General features: G+C 45.3%; 1 long non-coding RNA gene across 1 annotated transcript; it reads left to right on the top strand.

Annotated features, from left to right (window-relative positions):
• The first annotated feature begins 372 nt into the window (after positions 1–372).
• Positions 373–5,606, top strand: LOC143739458 (uncharacterized). Its single transcript, XR_013204207.1, has 2 exons — positions 373–456; positions 5,446–5,606. It is a non-coding gene; the product is annotated as an uncharacterized LOC143739458 (long non-coding RNA).
• Positions 5,607–19,572: the final 13,966 nt, after the last annotated feature.

Raw genomic sequence — 19,572 nt, 5'->3', positions numbered from 1 at the left:
TAGTAGCTGTGTGGAGAAAAAGAAAAGAAAAAAGCCAACAAAAAGTTATCACACTGAATTAACAAAATACAACCTATAACACAATACTTGTCTTGAATGATGATCAGAAGTTTCCAAGGTCGAAGTATCACGGCTCTCCAGAAATAAGGGCTTTGACTAGCAGGCGCGAACGGTCAATGACGCATCAGAGTAAAGAGTAAACTCACATTGATGTGTGTGTGTGTGTGCGTGTGTGTGTTTTGGAAATCAAATCGTTTAGTATTGTAAAAACATAATATAATGTTTATTAATATATTACAATACTATTAATAATTATAATAATTAATTTAATATAACATATTATGCTATATAATTACAATGTGACATGATAAAAGAAGTGCCTAAAATCGACTTTAAAATAGCCTACTTTAGGATTGTAATCGTTTGAGTAGCCTATCTGCAGTTCTAGTAATTTTAGTTCCCTTTCAGGGACTACCGCTGCGTGAAATCGCAGTAGGAATGCCCTCCAGCGTGACGCGTCTGAAGCATGAATGAAATCAGTCAATGGAGATGATGGAGCGTCATAGCGAGTGACGTCATCGACCAGGAAGCTATAAATATCCCCTGGGCACACAATACGCCAGCTTTTTTTACTTCAGCAAGCTCTGTGTGTGTCTGAAATTTATCGATTGTGTTTGTCTGTTTATACAGGAGTTTCTCACTATATATATACATATATAAAAAAAACAATATGAGTGTCAAAGTGACGAGCGAGCAATATAGAAAGTGTGTTTCCCCCTGTACACGATACATCACGGGTGGGGATACACATCAGCTGTGTGTTGCTTGTCTGGGATTGCAGCATGCCCAGTCGGCTCTCGAGGGGGTCGATTGTGAGCATTGCGAGCGTTTTCCCTTGAGAACTCTGCGCTCGCGGCGATCGCTCTTCGAGGAGAGTGGTTTGCTGCAAGCTCCCCGGGGCTCGGGTCCAGCTTCTGTTGTGGCAGAGCGGCGGCGCTTGTCTTGGGGCTCGCAGATGGATCTCGCTGGCGACGTTGAGACGGGCTCCGCCCTATCTCAGCTATCTCCGGCGAGATCTAGTGCCTCTCACCCGGCTCTGGAAGCACGCGCTGCGGCGGTTACTTCTGCCCGGGTCGAGGCACATGATGTCGAACTTAGATTATCCAGTTCTGAGGAGCTAGATATCGAAAGTTTTGCATCAGAAGAAACTGACTCGTCACTCCAGCATACTGCTGAAGAGGGGCTGATAGATGTGTTATCTCGGGCTGTTGAAAAGCTCAGCATCGAGTGGCCAACTGATAGGCAGGAGTCTAGAAATAAAAGCAAATTAGATGATAGATTTCTGTCTGCACGTCCTCAGCCTTCTCGCCGGTGCTTACCATTCTTCCCAGATCTTCACTCTGAGTTTTCAAAGACCTGGGTTAGACCTATTTCAAGCAGAATTTATACTAACCAGTCTAATGCTTATGGAAACATTTTTGGTGCAAAAGCTTCAGGGTATGTGACCATGCCGAAGGCAGAGGGGACGCTCGCTAGCTATCTCTCTCCTGCTTCGTCATCTTCACTTAAAGCACCGGCTCTGTTAAGCCACAAAAAAAAAAAAAATACTTCTGTGTTAGTGGGGAAGGCTTACTCGGCGGCGGGTCAGGCGGCTGCATGTCTACACACTATGGCCATTTTGCAGGCTTATCAGGCTGACCTGCTTAAATATGCTTGTGAGGGGGGTAAAATTTCAGCTGATATGATTAATGAGCTCAGGCAGACTGCTGAAATCACTCTCCGGTCCACCAAGGAGACCGCTAAATCTATCGGCCGGTCTATGGCAGCCATGGGGGCCACAGAGAGACACTTGTGGTTGAGTCAGACTTCTATGAAGGAGAAAGATAAGACTCTCCTTTTAAATGCTCCAGTTTCGCCCGCGGGCCTCTTCGGTGACACTCTTCACTCTGTCACGGAGAGGTTCCAGGAAGAGAAGAAACAGGCGGCTGCTTTTCAGAAATTTATGCCCCTTAAAGTGCGTGTCCTGGGGCTGCTGAGCGAGGGCAGTCCCAGCCGCCGAGTACTTCAAAAAGAGCGCAGCAGAAACGGAGTGTCGCGTCTCGTGCCCCCCCGCAGAGAAACTGGAGGGACGAAGCGGGGCGCTCTCCGGTGCGACCTTCTCGGGGTAGGGCTGATCTGAGGACAGTCATTATCGCCAAGAAGGCCGCGTCGAAAAAATCCTGATGTGCTGAACGTCAGGACTCTGAGGGTGGTCCCCATCGTGGAAGACTTGAGTTCACTGCACAAGAACACGGTGCCCTGTCTTTCCCGATGCCCTCAGGGGTCTGCTCTACTAACCCTGCCTATACAGGACGTAGAGAGACTCGCCGAGCGATTTCCCGAGGGACGCTCGCCCCCTCCGAGTAGGGTTGTGGAGTGCCCAGACCAGCTGTTCCCTGCCAGTACGTTACAGGGCGCTGTGTCTGTCACTCGGGATGTTCATCCAGAGGCCAGCCTCGAGAGGATGGTTCCCTTAGTAGAGTTACTGGCGGATGGAAAATTCTCCCAAATGTTTCTCAGTGGGTCCTGAATACTATAGAGAACGGGTACGCTATTCAGTTCAGAACGCGTCCACCTCGGTTCAGAGGGGTTCTGCCTACTGTGGTGGGCCCCCAACAGGCTCTGGGACTAAAATAGGAGGTAATAACTCTGCTGCAAAAAGAGGCTATAGAACTGGTTCCTCCACCCAGCAGGGGGTTAGGATATTACAGCCGGTACTTCATCGTTCCGAAAAAAGATGGAGGGCTGCGTCCCATTCTAGATCTGCGTCTCTTAAATCGCACTATTGGGAAGCTCAAATCCAAATTCTCACTCTCAAGCAGATCTGGTCACAAATCAGATCCGAGGACTGGTTTGTCACGATAGATTGAAAGGACGCTTACTTCCATGTGTCTATCCTCCCTCAACACAGGAAGTTCCTGAGGTTCGCTTTCGGGGGCAAAGCTTACCAATATCGGGTTCTTCCGTTCGGCCTAGCAGTGTCACTGTTCACGAAGTGTATGGATGCGGCTATAGCCCCGCTGAGGCTGCAGGGCATCCGTATTCTGAACTATATAGACGATTGGTTAATTCTAGCTCAATCAGAACAACAGGCGGTTCATCTTCGAGATGTCGTTCTTGCTCACATCAAGAGGTTGGGGTTGAAGCTCAACGCCAAGAAGAGTGTTCTTTCTCCAGTACAGAGAACCACTTTTCTCGGTGTAGTGTGGGATTCGACGACGATGCAGGCACAGTTGTCACCTGCTCGTGTTGCTTCGATTCTCGCTGCAGTAGATCAGGTCAAGCTAGGCCAGTCATCCACTGTAAAACAGTTCCAGAGACTGTTAGGTCTCATGGCAGCTGCGTCCAATGCGATACCCTTTGGCCTCCTGCACATGAGACCGTTACAGTGGTGGCTCAGAACCAGAGAATTCTTCCAGAGGGGAAATCCGCTTCGCATGATCATGAGTTCGTGACGGTGTCATCGCGCCCTGGTTATGTGGAAAGATCCTCGGTTTCTGTCCCAAGGCCCTGTGTTGGGAGCTCCTTGTCGTCGCGTTTTGCTAACGACAGATCTCTCTCTCACTGGGGGGGGGCGATCATGAGTGGTCACCCAGCTCAGGGTCTGTGGGAGGACCATCACCATCTATGGCACATAAATTGTCTAGAGATGTTGGCAGTGTTTCAGGCTCTGAAACATTTCTTCCCAGACCTAAGGGGCCACCATGTTCTTGTCCGGACAGACAACACATCGGTGGTCTCTTATATCAACCATTAGGGGGGTCTGTGTTCTCGCCCACTTTACAAACTGGCACGTCAGATCCTTCTATGGTCCCAGGGGAAAATTCTTTCTCTATTTTTGTCCCGGGGTATTTAAATCAGGGGGCAGACATCCTGTCGAGGCAGGGGCCGAGGCCCGGGGAACGGAGTCTTCACCCCGAGGTGGTGGAGCTCCTATGGGGACATTTTGGTCGTGCCGAGGTAGACCTATTTGCTTCCTGAGAGACATCACACTGTCCACTGTGGTTCTCTCTCAGCCCGCCAGCCCCACTGGGGTTGGACGCGATGGTACATCTGTGGCCGAGGTCACGTTTGTACGCTTTTCCCCCGATCGCTCTGCTCCCGGAAGTTCTGGAGAGGGTTCGCCGGGACGGGCTCAGTCTTCTGCTAATAGCCCCGTTCTGGCCGGCACGAGTATGGTTTGCGGACCTAGTGTCTCTCCTCGACGGCTCTCCCCTGGAGATACCGATCAGCAGAGATCTACTCTCTCAGGCGTGTGGGTCGATCATTCACCCCCGCCCGGAACTATGGAGGCTGTGGGCTTGGCCTCTGAGGGGGCCCAGCTTATAGATCCTGGTCTCTCGACTGAGGTCGTGGAGACCATCCTCCAATCCAGAGCTCCCGCCACGAGAAAGTTATATGCCGCGAGGTGGAAACTTTTCACCTCTTGGTGTGGAGAGCACCAGCAGGACCCAGTTAACTGCCCGGTTGGTACAGTGCTGGATTTCCTGCAGGACCGTCTCTCCACAGGGTTATCCCACTCCACACTGAAGGTGTATGGAGGTTCTCTCGGGAGACACCCACTTATATCTCGCTTCCTTCGTGGCTCCTCGAGGCTTTCTGTCCTGCGCCTTTTCTGACGTCAGACCAGAAGAAACTTAATTTGCTGTGCCCCGTTAGGGCTTTAGATGCTTATGTCCACAGAGCTGCCCTGTGGAGGAGATCGGAACAACTGTTTGTCTGTTTTGGGTCACCTAAGAAAGGGTGTCCGGCATCTAAGCAAAGGATGAGCAAGTGGGTGGTCGAGGCCATCTCGCTTGCTTACGGTTCGGCCCATCAGCCTTCACCTTTGGCTGTAAGGGCTCATTCCACCAGGAGTATGGCTGCCTCTACAGCTCTCCTTTCAGGAGCTTCTCTTCAGGACGTTTGTGATGCGGCAGGCTGGTCCTCACCGCACACTTTCGTTAGATTTTATTCCCTCGATCTTAGCTCCACTCCTGGAGCTCAGGTTCTCTCGTCGGTTTGTGTCTCCTAATGACACATGACGGGGATTTGGTCAAATGGGGATGTGGGTATTGCGTTCCCACTGCGATTTCACGCAGCGGTAGTCCCTGAAGGGGAACGTCCCGGGTTACGTATGTAACCCTAGTTCCCCGAAGGGACGGACGCTGCGTGTCCTGCCATTCTCCCGGCATCCCCTTGGGTCGCTTGCTTCAGTAACTTTAAGCTGGCGTATTGTGTGCTCAGGGGATATTTATAGCTGCCTGGTCGATGACGTCACTCCCTATGACGCTCCATCATCTCCATTGACTGATTTCATTCATGCTTCAGAAGCGTCACTCTGGAGGGCGTTCCCACTGCGATTTCACGCAGCGTCCGTCCCTTCGGGGAACTAGGGTTACATACGTAACCCGGGACGTTAGTTAGTTTAGTTTATTTTGAACATGTTTATGTATATATCCATTAGATTTAAATATTTGGCTAGTACACACACACACACACACACACACACACACACACACACACACACACACATATAATACAATCAAAAATAACAGATAAATAAATGCATGTAGGCTACAGCACAATCTTCCAAAATTATTAAAAATGATTCAAATATAGGCACATATGCAAATAATTTTTTTCCTTCTTTTTCGTTTCCTTCTACATCAAACAGAATAATAACCCATCCAAAAAATACTTCTTAGTATGACCCCAGGAACCATACTATAAAATACTGTCCCCTCGAGTCATTTTTGTATCCATTCAATATTACATGACCATATAATATTCCAATATATAAATAATTGTGAGCTAGGTGTTAAATCATGTAGTTTTGGCTAATAAATCATGGTCACAAATAGGGCTGAAACGATTAATCGACATTGTCGACAATGTCGACAATAAAAAATTGTCGACAAATATCTTTGTTGTCGAGTAGTCGTTTGATCCCACGTGACCTAATGTAAGGGCGTGCAATGTCGCGATTTGGCCGCTACGACGCTGTAGCGCTAGAGTGTAATGCAGCCCTTACAAAAGCTATTGGTAAAAGAAAAAACAGCGCGAATTATGATGGAGTGCAAACGAATCCGAACTAGCAAGGTTTGCTTGGGAAAGTTTCACAAAACTTCAAAACAAGAATGCTGTCGTGTCCAATACATCCAAGGCGGAACTTGCTTTTCACGGGAGCACAACATGCACGTTGGAGCACTTACAGAGGAAACATCCCGGCACAAGTGGAGCCGGTGAGAAGTGAGTGTTCTCCAGCTAGAGCTAACTAACTAGCGGTAAATCTCTTTATTAGAGAATGCAATACTACTAATAATATTATCAATAATAATATAATTACAGTAATGTAATGATTTATTTTGCATAAAATAAAACTTGATCGAGCTTAGGAGTCAGGGCTGTTTTTATTATTGTAACACTATTAGGTATTATAGTCTTATCACTTGCCTGTATTTTGTTCCATAATCATGACTTGCAAAAGGAGATGTCAGGAAGAATATCATGGCAGTTACTTTTTCATACTGTAAATTAAAAGGTGAATGAGAACGTCTCTGTCAGCTCAATTGTCATGTAAAAAAAAAGGTTGTAATTTTATACTTATAATAATGGTTTGCAGATTAATATTTTACCATTATTTGTGTCCTGAAGTAAATGTCCCTTTTTCTGTTTCAGTTCTAAGAAAAGCAGTGGGCCTATTCAACAATGCTTGGAGAGCATTTGTGTGTGATTTGAGTTGGACCGAAATCTGAAAACTTAAAGAGAATGACCTGTTTAGTTGGCTCAAAGTTCATTAAAACAACAATTTCAAAAGCTGAACTGATTTTAATTTTTTATATTATAATAAGAATATGTATAACTCAATGTTTTAAGTAATTTAAAAAGCTGAATAATCGTTCCAAACTTACTTACTCTTTCTATAAGTTATAAATAGCTAGTAAGATAACGTTAAAGGATCAGCTCACTTTAAAAAAAACTTTTGCTGATAATTTACTCACCCCCATGTCATCCAAGATGTCCATGTCTTTCTTTCTTCAGTCGAAAAGAAATTAAGGTTTTTGATGAAAACATTCCAGACTTTTTCTCCATATGATGGACTTCAATAGGACTCAAACGTTTCAAGGACCAAATGACAGTTTCAGTGCAGCTTCAAAGGGCTTTAAACGATACCAGACGATGAATAAGGGTCTTATCTAGCGAAACGATCGGTCATTTCAAAAATAAATAAAAATCTTTAAGTTTTATAAGCACAAATGCTCGCCTTGCTCTGTTCTGTGATGCACGTTCGTGATCCTGTTCGAACTCGTTCATCAAAATGAACAAATCTTTTTTCGAGTCATTTTGTTCGTTGAATGAACGAAATGACTCCGAAAAAGACTCGTTCAAAATGAACATATCTTTTTTCGATTTATTTCGTTCGTTAAATGAACAAAATGACTCGAAAAAAGATTCGTTCATTTGGATGAACGAGTTCGAACAGGAGAGTCACGAACGACGGTACGCGCTCGCGCTGTGCAAGAGAGGGGTGATCAGCGCGTACACGAGCGTGATTGACACTGCTAAGACATTCCTCCTGGCTCTGATTGGTTGTTTCTGACCGGGAGCCGTTTATTTCTGCAAATGGCAGTAGGACCACAGGGAGCAGCCAGAGGAGCTTGATTTTTTTCACAGATTATTTGTCTCTATTCTACTTTCAGGACATAATGAGAGTTTTACCAAATATTTGTTAACAGAAGCTACCTACTGGAGCTTTAATGCGCTTGCTCATTTAAATTAAGTCTTCAGGTTGACTGTGTTATCCTACAATGGTAATGCAGCCTAATTAACTTGACATTTGCCCTGTCATTGTAAAATCCAATTTGATCACGTTCTCCACTTAGCCTATAGGCCTATCTTTACATTGCAGGGAAATGCCTTATCATTACCACAAATCTGGAATGGATCTGTGGTGGACCCACGGCCAACTTGGTCTCGTTCTATGCGTTGCTTTTGTTGTTTGCTCATTTAGAAATGTGAAGACTTCAGGTCGACTGTGTTACAATGTCAATGTATTCCATTGCTATTGCATTGTGCTAGTCATTAATTCAGTTCAATCAAGTTTGCCATAGCCTTCTTTTGATCAGCCGGGCCGAAGTGTGATGGAACCATCTAGTAATGGGTGATATAAACGATATGCGATATAAACGATACAAAATTGGCCTACGATAGAGATTTTAATTCTATTGCACTATCGCGATAATGCATGTTGATGACGCAATCTACCCGCGAAATTTAGAGCCACGAGCTGCAGCCGGCTGCAACGCATCATCATATTCGTCATCTTGAATAAACATGGCTGAAAGCGTCAGCGAAACAGAGGAGCTCGTGAAAAAGACGGGTGCAACATCTATTATTTGGACTTGGTTTGGATTTAAGCCGTCCGACGAGCAGCAGGAAAATATACTCTGTAGAGTGTGTGGGGGAAAAGTTCCAGCTAAGAGAGGTAACACGACTAATCTGTTCTACCACCTCAAAACTAAACATGTCGTTGAATACCAGCATTGCCAGGCAATGCAGCCAACCGCAAAATCCAGTACGAAGAAGAACGCATGACAGAAAAAACAGGAACTGATTGTCACGGTATACGTATTCTCTGGTCACTTCTTGTCTCGTGTTTATGTTGTTGTATGAGTGCACGTGCGTGTGGGCGTGAATGATTGGCACTCCGGATCCGCTCCAGCTGATCATCATCATCTCACCAGCTGCACGTTATCTCTCAACCATATATATTCTTACCTCTGTTTCTGCATCCTTGTCAGTACGTTGTCTCTGGTCCTCGGTGTTGGTGTTCCTGTGTTCCTGTTCAGCCTGGTGTTCCTGTTCATCTTCGTGTTCAAGTGGATTGGGGTTTTCGTTGTCGTCACGTCTTCACTGCACGTCTTCACGAGTCCTGGCCACCGAAGCCCCTGCGTCACTTCACCATCGGCTGTACTGTGTGTCATATTCTACTGAACTTCATTAAAAGAGTAACTTGCATCTGCTTCCTGTCGTTCATCCCGCGATCATGACAGAACGTACTGACCAACAGATGGAAGCAGCAAGGGCGTCTTCATCATCCCTGGATGATTTCATTCACCATAGCATTCGCAGAATGGATGCCCAAGAGAGAGAGATCGGCGGCACGGGACGCGCAGTACAAGCCCTAGTGACGCAGGTGTCCGAGCTCACCCAGCAGATCCAACGCCTACGAGTTCCCACTGCGTCGCCCACACCAGCTGTTCCCCCCACACCACCTGAGAGCGCCTCCCAGCCGGAGCCACGCCTTCCTGTTCCTGAAGCCTACTGCAGAGCGTTCATCACTCGGTGCTCGATGCACTTTGCACTACAGCCCCGCACCTTTAACACCGAACAGGATAAGGTAGCGTTTACTTTGACTTTGTTGACTGGGAAGGCGGCGCTATGGGGAACGGCGGTGTGGGAGAATCAAAACCCATGCTGCGCCTCGTTCCAGACCCTCGCCGCCGAGATGAGAAGGGTGTTTGATCGGGCGGTCTCTGGGCGTGAGGCCGCTAGGACCCTGGCAGAGTTGCGACAGGAGGGAAGATCAGTTTCGGACTATTCGATTGAGTTTCGAACCCTGGCGGCGGAGTGCGGATGGAACGAGGAGGCGCAGTGGGACATGTTCCTGCATGGGTTGGCTGACCACGTCCAGAGGGAGATCTACGCCCTGGACCTGCCCACCACCTTGAACGGGCTCATTGACTTGGCGCTGCGGGTGGACGCTCGGTTGGCTCGAGTTGAGCGCCGGGCTAGATCCACCCGTACCTTCGGAGACGTCGACGGGTTTCGGTCCAGTGGCAGGGACGTGGTCAGTCCCAGCAACGATCCGGAGCCCATGCAGGTGGGTCGAGCTCGGCTTTCCCGGGAGGAGAAGGAGAGGCGGAGGTCCCAGGGCCTTTGTCTTTATTGTGGAGGATCGGGTGACTTTGCTTACAACTGTCCAGTAAAAGGCCCAGCCCGGTAGTAAATTTGAGGCTACTATCGGGTGGGATCTCCGCCAGGAAGACCTCATCAGCTGTTACATCAACCTCCACGCTCCTTCCGGTAAGGCTTAGGTGGTCAGTCCACCAGCACGATTGTCAGGCACTATTGGATTCGGGCGCAGAAGGTAATTTTATGGACCACAAATTTGCTCAAGATTTTCAGATTCCCCTCAAACCACTCACTCACAAGATTTCAGTTCACGCACTCAATGGACAAGAGCTACCCACCATTTCCCTTGCCACTGAAGACGTCACCCTCATTACCTCTGGAAATCATTCTGAAACTATCTCGTTCTATATTCTGGACTCACCCCTGGCACCCATCGTACTTGGACACCCGTGGCTTATCCAACACAACCCCCGAGTGGACTGGCATCACCGATCTGTGCTGGAGTGGAGCAAGGGGTGTCATAAGTCTTGTCTTGTGTCTGCTTGTTCGTCTGTGCCTGTTTCTGTGTTTCAGGAGGAAGCAGGGGATTTGTCTAACGTGCCCGCGGAGTACCATGACCTGAAGGAGGTGTTCAGTAAGTCTCGTGCTGCTTCTCTACCTCCGCATCGTCCCTATGACTGTGCTATAGATTTACTGCCAGGTAAGTCTCCGCCCAAGGGCATGTTGTATTCACTCTCTGTTCCTGAGAGAGAGGCTATGGAGAAATATATTTCTGATTCTCTAGCAACCAAGTTCATTCGCCCTTCCTCTTCTCCAGCGGGGGCGGGGTTCTTTTTTGTGGGGAAGAAGGACGGGTCTCTGCGACCTTGTATTGATTACCGAGGGTTGAATAACATCACGGTAAAGAATACTTATCCTTTGCCGTTGATGTCTTCAGCTTTCGAGAGGTTGCAGGGAGCGTCCGTCTTCACAAAATTGGATTTGCGTAACGCTTATCATTTGGTTCGCATTAGGGAGGGGGATGAGTGGAAAACAGCATTTAACACCCCCAGGGGGCACTTTGAATACTTGGTCATGCATTTCGGGCTGTCCAACTCTCCTGCTGTTTTCCAGGCATTGGTCAACGACGTGTTGCGAGATATGATCGATCAATTCATATATGTCTACCTGGATGACATATTGATTTTTTCTTCTTCTCTCCAGGAGCATGTGCAACACGTACGACGAGTGCTTCTGAGGTTGCTAGAGAATGGGTTTTTGTCAAGGCGGAGAAATGCGATTTTCATGCACAGTCTGTCCCTTTCTTAGGTTACATCGTGTCGCCTGAAGGAGTGCGGATGGACCCTGAAAAGATTAAGGCTGTGGTGGAGTGGCCAAGTCCAGATTCCCGCAAGGCCCTGCAGAGGTTTCTGGGGTTCGCCAACTTCTACCGGCGTTTTATTCGCAATTTCAGCCAACTAGTCGCACCTCTGACTGCCTTGACCTCCCCCCGAACGACGTTCAGGTGGTCGGACGCAGCTGAAGCTGTGTTCGTCAAACTGAAAGGCCGCTTTGTTTCAGCCCCCATCCTTGTTGCCCCTCATTCTTCACGTCAGTTCGTGGTGGAGGTCGACGCGTCGGAGGTGGGAGTAGGTGCAGTGTTGTCCCAACGCTCTCTTGCAGACGACAAGATGCATCCTTGCGCGTTTTTTTCTCATCGATTGTCACCCACCGAACGCAATTACGACATTGGTAACAGAGAGTTGTTGGCAGTTAAATTAGCATTGGAGGAATGGCGCCACTGGTTAGAAGGGTCGGGGGTACCTTTTATCGTCTGGACCGATCATAAGAATCTCGAGTACATTAAAACCGCTAAAAGATTGAACTCCAGGCAGGCTCGGTGGGCTCTATTTTTCGATCGTTTTGAATTTTCCCTGTCTTATCGTCCGGGTTCCAAGAACATCAAACCCGACGCCCTGTCTCGTGTATTTGATTTTTCCGAGCGCCCGTCTACTCCCGAGTGTATTTTACCCGAAACGCTATTCGTTTCAACACTCATATGGGAGGTCGAATCGAGGGTCGTTAAGGCCTTGGAAGGGGTAACGCCTCCGCCCGGTTGCCCACCGAATCGATTATTCGTGCCGGAGGGATTACGGTCAGACGTTATTCAGTGGGGTCATGGTTCCAATGTGGCTTGCCATCCAGGGGTAAATCGGACTAGATTTTTAGTCAAGCAACGATTCTGGTGGCCACTTATGGCTCGCGACATTCACGATTTTGTTTTGGCTTGCTCGGTTTGTGCCACTGGTAAGACTTCCAATCGACCTCCAGATGGGTTACTTCAGCCGTTGTCGGTTCCTTCGAGACCCTGGTCCCATATCGCTCTAGATTTCATTACCGCCCTCCCACCCTCCCAGGGTAACACAGTAGTTTTGACTGTGGTGGACCGGTTCTCGAAGGCAGCCCATTTTGTTCCCTTAACCAAATTACCTTCAGCTAAGGAGACAGCGGTGGCAGTCGTAGATCACGTCTTTCGGTTACATGGCCTCCCGACAGACGTAGTTTCCGACAGGGGACCCCAGTTCGTGTCCAAATTTTGGCAAGAGTTTTGCAGATTACTGGGGGCGACTGTGAGTTTGTCCTCTGGATTTCATCCCCAGAGCAATGGTCAAACCGAGAGAGCCAACCAGGATTTGGAGAGAGTGTTGCGATGTTTGGTCTCCAAGAATCCTTCCTCTTGGAGCCAACAACTGTCTATGGTAGAGTACGCGCACAATACGTTACCAGTGTCGGCTACGGGCCTATCTCCGTTTGAGTGTAGTGTAGGTTACCAGCCACCTATTTTTCCCAGTCTGGAATCCGAGGTTGCGGTCCCCTCCGCTCACGCCTTTGTCCAGAGGTGTCACCGCACTTGGACTAGAGCCCGGGAGACTCTACTCCAAGTGGGGGCCCGCACCAAGGCCAAGGCCGATCGCCACAGGTCAAGGCCTCCCGTATACGTCGTTGGTCAAAAAGTGTGGCTTTCAACTAAGAACATTCCTCTCCGCACCGTTTCTAATAAACTTGCACCCAAATTTATCGGCCCGTTCGCTGTCACCAAGATCCTTAGTCCGGTGGCAGTCCGCCTCAAATTACCTCCCGCGTACAGGAGGGTTCATTCCGTGTTCCATGTATCCAAGATTAAACCCGTGTTTCATTCACACATTAATCCGCCGGTCCCGGTTCCTCCTCCACCGCGGCTCGTAGATGGGGAGACCACATATTCGGTTAATCGGATTCTGGACTCTAGGCGGAGGGGACGCGGATTCCAGTACTTGGTGGACTGGGAAGGTTACGGTCCGGAGGAGAGAAGTTGGGTTCCTGCTCGAGACATCCTGGATCACTCCCTTATTGATGATTACAATCGACAGGTAAGGGGGTCTGGGAACGCCAGGAGGCGTTCTTAGAGGGAGGGGTACTGTCACGGTATACGTATTCTCTGGTCTCTTCTTGTCTCGTGTTTATGTTGATTGTATGAGTGCACGTGCGTGTGGGCGTGAATGATTGGCACTCCGGATCCGCTCCAGCTGATCATCATCATCTCACCAGCTGCACGTTATCTCTCAACCATATATATTCTTACCTCTGTTTCTGCATCCTTGTCAGTACGTTGTCTCTGGTCCTCGGTGTTGGTGTTCCTGTGTTCCTGTTCAGCCTGGTGTTCCTGTTCGTCTTCGTGTTCAAGTGGATTGGGGTTTTCGTTGTCGTCACGTCTTCACTGCACGTCTTCAAGAGTCCTGGCCACCGAAGCCCCTGCGTCACTTCACCATCGGCTGTACTGTGTGTCATATTCTACTGAACTTCATTAAAAGAGTAACTTGCATCTGCTTCCTGTCGTTCATCCCGCGATCATGACACTGATCCAAACCTCAATCCAACAGTCATTTTCAAAAGGTACTCCTTATATCAGGAAGAGCCCGCGATGGATTGAAATTACCAGGGCCATAACTGTTTACTTGTGTAAGGACATGGTCCCTTTTCAAACGGTAGAGAGACGCGGCTTTAAAGCCATGATCAGAGCTATTGATCCACGATATGAGGTGCCAAGCCGCAAATACTTCACAGAAACAGAGATGCCAAAAGTGTATGCCGAGCTCCGTGAAAATGTTGAAAAAGAGCTGCGTGACTTGAAATATTTTGCTACTACAACGGACCTGTGGTCGAGCCGTACCATGGAGCCTTTCCTCAGTCTGACCGTTCACTATATAACGGATGATTGGAATCTTGGCAGCCGGTGTTTGCAGACGTCGTACTTCCCCGCTGAACATACGGCCGAGGAGATAGCACAAGGACTCAAGGAAGCGCTTGAGTCATGGGGTTTTAAAGAAGAAAGCCAAGTTTGCATTACTACTGATAACGGAACGAACGTGGTCAAGGCAGCGTCTCTGAAAGATTGGACCAGGCTGCAATGCTTTGGACACAGGCTGCACCTCGCCATCGGTAGGTTAAAACATTTTGTGCATATGCATAATATTAATATTTTAATAAATATTTATATAAACCCACTTGGTATTATATGAATATTATATTAATTATTAATTATTTTTGTTTATATATATATATATATATATATATATAAACAAAAATAATTAATATAATATTCATATAATAGTGCATAATTATATTTTAACATTATACTACTACTATAATATTTGCCTATATTACTGCACAGTAATGTTGCATTTACGTTTAGAGAATTTGCCTCTGTTCAGTTGTATACCCAATGGTGCTATTTTAATGTTGCATTTGTGTTAAATGATGTTCAATCAATCCTAATCAAGCATTTCAATAGGTGTAATGATAGTTGTTCAGTGTGTGTGGGGAGAGAGAGAGAGAGATTTATAGATGAAATTAACTAATAATATCTTACAAATTTGTCAACAGAAAAAAGTGTGAAAGACCCTCGAAATGACCGTGCTGTTGGCGTATGCAAGAAGATTGTGAGTGCCTTTTCATACTCTTGGAAAAGAAGAAAAGAGTTGAAGAAAGCCCAGGCAGAGCACCATCTTCCCTTTCATCGGCTCATCACAGAAACACCAACAAGGTGGGGGTCATGCCAGATGATGATCCAGAGGGTGCTTGAACAAGAGAAGGCCCTATCACAGGTACTGAAAGCAGACAGGAAAACCAAACCGGACCCTCGGCCCACTGCTGGAATTCACAGACGCGCTGTCTGGAGAAGATTATGTCAGTGTGTCGTACATAAAACCTGTTCTCCATCTTTTCAACAACACTGTTCTTGCTGCAGCTGATGATGACACAGAGCTGACCAAGGACATGAAGAGAGTCATCCTAGAGAACTTAAACGAGAAGTACTCAGACCCAAAAACAGTTGACCTGCTGGATATGGCCTCCTTGGTCGACCCACGGTTTAAAGATGCATATTTGGCTGATGACCGCCAGGAGTTCATCAACACCAGAGCGGTAGCAGAAATTCTGTCACTGTTGGAGGTGCAAGCTGCAACGGTCAGAGAGCCACTGCCGCACACAAGCACAGAAGCAGCAACTGATGGTGCTGAAGCAGCTTCTTTGAGGCAATCAAAGAAGGTAAAACGGAGCCTGGGAAGCTTTTTCAAAAAGACCTCCGATGGCACAGCTGCTCTCGCTGACAGAGAGGTCATCGAAATAGAGCTAAAAAGTTACCTGCAGACAATGCAGGTTGATGGAGAGACTGACCCACTGGACTGGTGGCGGCTGCACCAAACTAATTTTCCGAGGGTGGCTAGACTGGCCCAGAAATATCTGTATCCCGGCCACAAGTGCTCCTTCGGAAAGGGCATTTAGCTTTGGTGGCAACATTGTTACATGCCACCGGTCTCTGTTGAAACCAGAGACTGTGGACAAGCTTGTGTTCCTGGCTAATAATCTTTAGGGCCTTACAAATGACAAATGGTGTGTATTAAACAAAATCTCAGTGTTGTGCCTGATTTTAGGATTCTTTTTAACTGAGAAGACACTAGACAGTTTTTCTGTTCTTTGCATATTTTGTGTCCTTTAAGAAAATAACTACAACTACATTTGCACTTTTTACTGTATATATGGCATGGCTCTACTGTAAAGAAACTTTTATACTTTAAAATTTTTCTTTTGTTGACGTATATGTCCCTTATACTGGAATTATTTTATTTATTTATTTATTTAGTGCTTTCATTTAGCACTTTAGAATGTTTTCATTTGAAGTATCTATGCACTACACTTGGAAGACTTTTCTTTATTCAAAATAGCCATGCCTAATACTGGAAGTATATCCTTAATTCACGGTGTCCGTTCCTTTATTAACAAGACACCAGTTTTAATTTCATTAGGAGAACAAAATGTTTAAAACCAAATGCGTTACCTTAGGCTGCAGGTTAGAAATATGTTTTTATTTAAAGTATCTGTGCATTACACAAAATAATTTTCTTTGCCTAATTAATACTGGAAGTATTTTCAGTACAGTGTGTATGTTGTTCCTTAACTAAAAAGACAACAGTTTTTCTGTTCTCTGCAACTTGGGTGGCATTTAAGAACCAAAGACTTAAACAAATTAAGTGTAGTGCCTTTTAGAAGGCCATTTATCTGCAAAATTGTGTTGTATAATTGCAGTTTTGCTTTTGCACAATAAATGTTCTTAAAACGACATACAACGTTTCTTTATTTCTTAAAAAAAAAAATGTAGCAGTTTGGCTTTCCTAAGGGTCTATATAGCCTGTTCTGAAATGGTTCTATTATAATATATATATCGCAATATATATCGTTATCGCAAGAGGCTGCAATGTATATCGCAATATGTATTTTAGGCCATATCGCCCATCCCTAGAACCATCCCAGGTCGACACACAGATCCCCCAAGTTACAGCCAGATCTGGTAGGCCTATCTGGACATTGTGTTGTCTGCTCATTTAGAAACCTAAAGGCTTCATGTCGACTGGGTTTATAATATAATTAATATGACATTATGCCTGCCGTAATAAAATCCAGTTTTATCATGTTTTGCAGCCATGTCTTTCAGTAGCCTAGGCTAAAAGAGAATCTATAGGCCTATGCGATCACCGATTCATCCGTGGGGGACAAACGGACTAGGCCTACCTCAGGTCTCACTCAATTAATTATTGTTATTCTGTTTGCTCATTTCAAAATAATTAATTTCCATGGCGTTAGAGGACTATTTTGATTAACCGAAATCGTGTGATGGGCGTACAATTAATTTTAGCTCAGAATCGCAAAGTTGAATTTAAAGATGAGTTATTTGGAATGAAAATATCCAAAACCATGGATTTTAAAGTTTTGTTGGGTAACAATATTAAATATTGTTAAACTGATATTATATTTCTAGGCCTAGGCTACTCCTGTTCACATAAAATAGGCTTATTAGGCTTCTTTTTATTATGCGAACCAAAACAAAAAATTGTTTTGCCAATATGGTCTTTGCTTATTTAGCCCATTAAACCTAGCCAGATAGGCATACCCAAACAACACGTAGCAAACAAATGTAGAGGACCATAATAATTAGGGACTCCCCCTAATAATTTATTTTTGGATTTTGGGGGGTCACCGACAAATATATTTTCACATTAAAAAGGATTGTGAAAATTATAGGTCTTTAGTTACGTTTTATATTTATAACAATTATTTATTTATTTCCAAGCGCGATGCAGCAATCAGGGCAGCTGTTAGCAGAGTGAGTTCCTGTACAGCATCGCAGATTGTTATTGTGGTGCTCCCGCAGACATGTACTGTAACGTTAGCTGAACGTGGCAAAACGAAACCTCACAAAGAGGTAAATCCTGAATGAAAATCCTGTAAGTGCTTTGATTATGTTTATATCTCCATAATTGCTTATAGTAAAATATTAGGAGTTCAAGTTGAATTAACTAGATACCCAGTGTAATAAGAAGAGTACGTAACGTTTCTTGCTAGCTGTAGTCATGTTATAATATCTTAAGTTTTTTTTTTTTAAACGTACCCCTAAAGATTTTACTTCAGGTTATGGATTGACTAATTTGAAACAAAGTAAACCATCTAATGTGGTACAGTCTTTTCAGACATCATTATTGTTCAATCCAGCGCCCAATTGTTTTACAAATTCCATTTAATGTAACATAAGGGATGAGAAATGCCATTTGTATTTGATTGTGCATGGTGCTGCCATAATGAGTACACCTGGTGGATTTAGAGTCAACTTCCTTGCTCAAGGACAGAATGGCCTGTTATTCACTTTTTCATGTCAGGGATAAGATTTATATAAGGTGCTGTAACTTTGTTGCTCCAGAGTTAGAGGGTTACCTGTTAGATTATAGCCACTTCTCCAGACACCACTACAATACTGGGCCTAGCCCAAACCATGAAAAAAATCTTCAGAATTTTTAACAATTTAATAATTCAATTTTAGGGGAAAGGATTCCCCAAGAGTCCTAAGTCATTTCGAACCCTGGTTGTAAGTATGTAAACTCTGTCTCAGAGTTGTCTCTTGTTAGTTAGAACTTGCTCTGATTGTGCAGATCTAGCTAATTTAGCATGTTTGGGTTATGAAAACGGTTGCCAATTTTTGTTTACAGATGCCATCATTAATGTTAAATATATGTGTCGAAATGCAGTGCACCGCGTTCCTCTATGTGTTACTGTAGGCCTAATACTGGTACTGGTAGTTTACTGGTAAAATCGAGGACATCCCCGTGCCCTGCGCAAGCCACATCTAAAATCTTAGGTCATTGCGATGAGTGGTCAGTAAGATATGCGAGGGACACATACATACTCACAGACAGACGTTTCTTACTTAACAAAATCTTTCGCGCCTTTGGTGTCAGCATATTTTTATTTGTCTATAGGCTGCTAGTGATTTAGTTAATATAATTTCAAGAGAAACACAAACAGAAAACCAAATAATTCCAAGGGGCTCACAATATTTCGATTTTGACTGTAAAGCAATAGAACATGTAAAAGATTAGCTAAAGAAAAACACAAAAGGGTAAAAAAGCACAGCCCAGAAACAGGTTAATTGCACCAAAGACTTGTTGATGTGGCCAGACGACATTCTCAACCACAGTATTGCCAATCAGTTTTACTGCCCTTCCTCCTTTGGGAAGTTCACCCATGTGCTTCATTCATTCTGATGTAGTACAGAACAAGACTGTTTATGAAGCAATTTGTCGGTTCACAACAAAATTATATTCATGTCGTGAATGAATTTCATGTAGAAATGAAATGTGCATTTCATGTATGAAATATTCATGTAGAAATGTTTGTTCTAATGGTCATTCTAATAATGTTTTCTGTCTGTTACAGATACAAGACAGCTTTACAAAAAAAGAGGCACTTTTAAGAGCCATTCTGTCACTTTTTCTCTCTCTCTCTCTCTCTCTCTCTCTCTCTCTCTCTCTCTCTCTCTCTCTCTCTCTCTCTCTCTCTCTCTCTCTCTCTCTCTCTCTCTCTCTCTCTCTCTCTCTCTCTCTCTCTCTCTCTCTCTCTCTCTCTCTCTCTCTCTCTCTCTCTCACACACACACACACACACACACACACACATTCACTCACTCATACCATAACTCATGTGTATGGTTTACAGAATCACAAAAGCATGTAAGTTTGATATAATACATTACACTTTTACCATTAGAAGGTAATGATAAATCACTATCTTAC

Source organism: Siphateles boraxobius, unplaced genomic scaffold (genome assembly GCF_051911475.1).
Source record: "Siphateles boraxobius isolate OS27281-9 unplaced genomic scaffold, OSU_SipBor_1 160, whole genome shotgun sequence".
Lineage (NCBI taxonomy): Eukaryota > Metazoa > Chordata > Actinopteri > Cypriniformes > Leuciscidae > Siphateles > Siphateles boraxobius.
The sequence above is the reverse complement of the archived record's forward strand: the minus strand, read 5'-3'. Positions and strand labels throughout refer to the sequence as shown.